This window comes from Tetrao urogallus (genome assembly GCF_951394365.1).
Source record: "Tetrao urogallus genome assembly, chromosome: 2".
NCBI classification, from domain to species: domain Eukaryota; kingdom Metazoa; phylum Chordata; class Aves; order Galliformes; family Phasianidae; genus Tetrao; species Tetrao urogallus.
The window spans coordinates 49,807,238-49,813,237 of NC_136814.1; positions in this window are offsets into that span (position 1 = coordinate 49,807,238).

A 6,000-nucleotide genomic window follows, 5' to 3' on the forward strand; every position below is an offset into this window, starting at 1 on the left:
ATGTGGCTGAGCGCGGTGGTTGCGCAGCTGCGTGTGAATGTTTGGATCTTGTCTGTTCTGACTGTCTGCGGAATAATTTGAGATTAGGGTCAGGACCTGTAATTTTCGGAGCTGTGTGTGCATTGTTGTCTGCGTTTATACTGCTTTGAATATTTTCCAGCACTGCTCAGCTTAGAATTTCCGAGTGGTGACGGGAGCTGCTGGCATGCTGTGTGCTCACAGTAACAGTGAATTAAAGAAGTTTTGTTCTCCGCAACGCTTTTAACCAATTGTCGAGTGTTACGGTGTCTTTTCCTTTTCTAGGGGTATGCTTGGTGATTAGTACAACAGTGTAAGTAAGTCATAGAATGACAGGACCACGTGACTGATATGGGTTAGAAGGGACCTTAGAAATACCTGGTCCCAGCCCCTTGCTGTGGGCAGGTTTGCTACCCATCAGATCAGGCTGCAGGCTGGCCAGGGCTCCATCCAGCCTGACCCCGAACCTGTAGGGATGGAGTATCTCTGGGCAATCTGTTCCAGTGCCACACTACCCTCTGAATAAATTTCCACCTAATAGTTAATTTAGACTTGTTCTTCCATTTTAAAGATACCGGTCCTGTCCGTTCACCATGCTCCTTGATAAAGAATCTCTCCAGAACTTTCTTGTTAGTCCCCTTTAGGTACTGGAAGGCCACTGTAAGTTATCCTGGAGCCTTCTCTATGCTGAATAGCCCCATCTCTATTAGCCTGTCTTTGTAGAAGAGGTGCTTCAGCCCTCTGATCATCCTTGTGGCCCTCCTTTGAATTTGCTCCAATGGTTATTTGCTGTTACCCCAAAAAGTGAACACTTAAAAGATATTTCCAGAAAGCTAATGTTCCTAAAAAGCCAAAGATAATCACCTAGGTGTGAGAAAATGGAAACATTCAAGGAGTTCTAAAAGTAATTCCTTGCTCAGTGCAAAGAATGGATGTAATTTAGAATAGCTATACATTAGACACAGCTTTTGCCATCAGTATCACGTTCTGCTTAGATCATGGAATCAGTTAGCTTGGAAAAGACCTTCTGTATCAAGTCCAACCATCAACCTGAGCTACCCAGCTGCATCACTAAACTGTGTCCCTCAGTGCCATCCGTGTATGTTTCTTAAATATCTTGAAGGATGGAGAAACCACCACATTGCTTTGGGCAGCTCATTCCGACATTTGATCACCCTATCTTTTAAAAACGTTCTTTCTAAGTTCAATTTAAACCTTCCTTTGTGCAACTGAGGCCATTTCCTTATGTTCTATCACATACCACCCGGGAAATGAGACCAACATCTTTCTCTCTGCATCCACCTTTCAGACAAAGAGAGATGAGTTCTACCCTCAGACTTCTCCTCTCCAGACTAAATCTCAGTTTCCTCAGCAGCTTATCTGTCTTGTTTTCTAATTCCTTCTCCGTTGTAGTGTATTGTAATGTTGTCCTGTATAGAATAAAGTACAAGAAGGTAAGTACACTGTAACCACATAAATATATTTTATGAATGTGGGCTCAATCTTGTATTGAGATCAGAATTTATCACAGTTGAAACTTGTGCATGTCAGATAAAAAAAATGTTGTGAACACCTGTGGAGCCAACAAAAATGAAAAAAGAAAATGGATTTAATTTTGGAGTCATTAAAATTTATGGAGAATCGCAATTAGTGTCAGTAAAAAAAGGAGCTGGATTAGAAGTTGTAGTTTACATACAGTGGAATATTAGAATAAAATGTCATTGGTCATAGTCATAACTGAAACACTGGCATTTTGAATTTGTGAGCTATAAAGTATTTGTCTTTTCATTTTGAATGAATTTGCAGTTATCGTAATTGAAAAAATAAAATACATGCTCCACCTGTTGGTAGGAATGTGGGATTTCAAATCTCGTTTGTTACTTCACCCAAGAAGTAGAAGAAAATAATAATACTGATGATTTTTCTACTTAAAATGTGAAGAAATTTGAAGAAATGAGGACCAGAAGAACAACTGTGAAAATAGCATGTAATTAATCTGTTTTATGATCATTGAATAATCCAGGCGGTTTTATCTCTAAAGCAAAAAATTGCCGATCTAATAATTTTTCTCAGTACATGAAAATTTTTTATGTCAGAATGTTTTTTTTTAATAATGCTTTTCATACTTGTTTGTCACCTAGGCTGAGCACTTTCATCTTGCAAATTCAGGTCTAACAAATCTTTCTATTGGAAAGTAGTTCTACCATTGCTTAAGTAAAGGCTCTTTACTCATTAGATGCATGTACTGAAGTTTCTGGATATTTTGTGTGGCCACAACTCTTACTATAATAATAACAAGACGTAATAGTTTTATATTTAAGTAATTTATAGGAATATAACAATCTATGTCAATTGTAATTACAGAAAAAAAAAATAGTAGGAAGGGTACAAAAGTAATTCCTTGCCTTGGAGACATAGATCCACAGTTCCGCCTTCCACAATTTTGTGCAGATGCCAGGGAAAGGTAAACCAGGCATCTGAAGAAACTCACATTCAGGTTGTGAGATCAGTTGTGTGAAAACACTCTTGGGGGATCACTTGGAATTGTTTATCTAAACTGTGGCTTCAATTCAGGTTCATTTGCCAGCATTACAAGCATTGGAACCAACGTTGCAGCCATGATTACAAAACACTGTACTGCTGAAAAGTCTTCACTGTAATTGAGAATTTCACTGGCAATTTCAGCTTTTGAGTTTATAGACTTGCTGTGCTTCTTCATAAGTACTGTGACTTATGTACTGGTTCTGTGTTCAAGTTGTTACAGCTTAAATAATCCTTCCTCTGTAAAGGAAGCACGATATCAGTGGCTTAAAATGATTGTGCTTTGGGGATCATTATTACCAGTTATACATTATGGCATCTTGTTCTAGAAAACTGGCTTCACACCGTACTCCCATAATTGCCACACTCTATTAAAATTCTTAGACAGAAACACCTATTTGGCAATTATCTTACATCAGCTTGAGGTAAATAGAATAACAAATTATGAATGGCAATTATGAGAATTGAACAATGTTACAAAAATGTAACACACAGAAGTTAGAGACAGAAAATCTTTTAGTTTTCCTTCCCATTCTATGGAAAAACAAACAAGCAAACAAACAAACAAAAAAAAACACCTGGATTTCGATACTACAAGACCTCTATTCTTTAACTAGTTTTCATATACAGTGTTTCCTACTGTTAAAATGAAATGTTTATTATTTCTATTGCACCACCTCATAAGGATCGTAAATAGACTTCAGGGGCCCATTGCACCAGGCACTGTACAAACAACATGATGACTGCCTTCCCTCTGAAGAAGCAGATAAAATGCTGAAGAGAGTAAATCACAAATGGTAAAAGGTATTTGGTGAGATAACTGAAGAGAGAGATACATTTTCGTACATAGTTATGGTAATATTAGAAGCCACTGGCTGAAAAAAAAAAAAAAAAAGTTCAAAAATGCCATGGAACATCTGTATTAACTGTGAAGAAGATCCATAAAATGGTCTCTTGCTCTTTCTTGCTCTTTGATTGTGAAGGCAATGCAATTTAAAGTACCTTTTCTTGAACTAAATAGTTCTGTTAGATGCAATGGTTATGAAGTACAACAGAATTACTACATCCATTCTTTGCTCTAGCAAAGCAATCCAGTTATGAGTAAAATCTTCCTCCCTGTGTACCACTGAGGAATCATCAAGCCACAGTATGATCAAGAACAGTATTTTCTCTGTTACCACTTCAATAATGTTGTGTGGAAAAAACTAAACACTGAAGGAACAAAGAATTCCCATTAGCAAAAAATCTGGCAGAAAATGCTATCCAGCCTGCTGAGTCCTTTTCTAACATAACTCAGGAAATAGAAAAATTCATGGCTTTCATCATTGCCACAGCAGATGTCTAAAAAACATTATGTTTACTTTAAAACATTTGGATTTCTTTTGATGCTTATTCTTCTGATGTGCCATTTCATTTCTGAGCCCCTTAATCTGGTTGTGTCACACTGTCGACTGCTAGCTATATCCCTTCATGTTAAAAAAAGTTTATTTTTACTGTACAGTTTTGATTTCCACATGCTCATACCATTCTAGACTCTAGGACGAGCAGAAATCAGTTAATGCAAAGCTTGTGGTACCATTTTAGGAATGCCAGGAGTTACAGTGAGCACTGAGACTATTTTCACCTATGTGACAGCCTCTGGGGAACTGGGAATTTTCACACTGCAAGGTGGGCCTGAAGACATAAGAACAGACTCAGCACTGTAAACCATACCCACTTAAATAGACTCTCTGACAGAGAATTTTCAAATTTCATGTTTCTTTTTTAAGCAGTAAGTCACACAAGTTAAAGAAAAATGATGGAAAGTAATGGCTTCCTCACTACTAGCAGTAGCTCCCCCAAGGAATTTAATTAAAAGTATAGCATATCGCATCAACAAACTTTTTTAAACTCTGAGGATCGTGAAATATGAATAAAAAATTACACGGTCCTCTGAGAAGCACATGAAATTTGTAGTAGCACACACTTGTTAAAGTTAACAGTGTTCATGGCCACTCTGTATAATGATCTATTGTATTGTCTTATAACATGCAGCCATGGGCTGGGAGCAGCACAGAACCTGTGTGTTCCCCACAGGGGCAGATCACAAAACAAGCATGTCCCTGGGTTTTTCTTTCCAGTTGTAGTGTTTCTTTGAAGTGTCTGCCAGGCAGTTTCTGTATGTAAACTTACCTCATATGGCAGGCATCACTGTACAATTTGTGGGAGTTGGATAAGGTCCTCTTTTTTCTGCACTCACTTCAAGCGAGTCAGCCTCTGCCTGATCCCTGATAAGTATTAACCTGTCTATGTGTGTCATACCCATGGCTGGTTATTTATGCTCTAAGAAAAAGTGATATTCAGAGAAAATACAGAAGAGAGATGTTTTAGCTTCAGTTCTCTGCCTTTTTTCTTTCAGATAGGTGGGAGAGGAAGTAGAGCTCTGCGAGTTTGAGCAGGGAAGCATTTCTGTCTTCAAAATGCTGGAAAGGCATTTATAAAATGCAGAGAGAAATTTCAGGGTATGGGAATTTGGACCAAACTCTCTGGCCACTGGGTGCCACTCTTGCTTCACGATGAGCGAGCTACAATCTACCAATGAACGAAAAGTTTACTGACTGCTGTACATCCTCATGTCAAGTCAGGCTGCTGGAATATGAGCACCGTATATTCTGCCTAGCAGAAATAAAAAGCAGAAGTTAAATGATACAGGATTACAGTAAACAAGAAAGGAAGATTTAGCTAGCAAAACCCAAGCTGCAAAACCTGGAGGTTCAGGTTTGCTAAATACACCACAGGAAAGAGTAGGTTGTTAATCACAGTGGCTCTGCTCTTTGGAAGCTCCTAAGTAGGTTAGGTCAGAATTCATATTTTGCTAAGAAAACGGTAAGAAGACTGATTATTACATCAGCTTTTTTTTCCTGATGAACAAATACAGTATTTTCCAGTAATGTACAATGTGTACAATAGAACATAGCACCTCTGTTTGAACCTTAACTTGCTTATATCCTTTAGGTGTTGTAGCTACCACACTGCATTCTGATCACAACCATTACCGTAGTGATGGGTAGTGAAAAGTAAAGCTAACTGGAATGACTTTCTGTAAAGAAAAGGAAAGCGCTATGCTGAAATTAAGAGTTAAACACAAGAAATTTCTCTCCTAATCAACAGTGTGAGTCTTCTCAAAATATATTGTGCTCAGACTTTACCTATGGTAAATTACTACATTTTTGTTAAAGCCATGGTGACAGGGTTGATTTTCACCAGGTGAGAATACTTTATTATTTTATGTCTTATTGGTTTGATTTGGCTTTAATATATTCTAATACATTTGAAAATATAGCAGTGATTTGCTCACTTCTAGATACATTCTGTCATGCTGTAATTGGGAAATGGAGGAATGTGTGGTAAACTGATTTCTTTCTTCACTTCAGTAACTTATTTGAAGTTAATTTGGAGCCA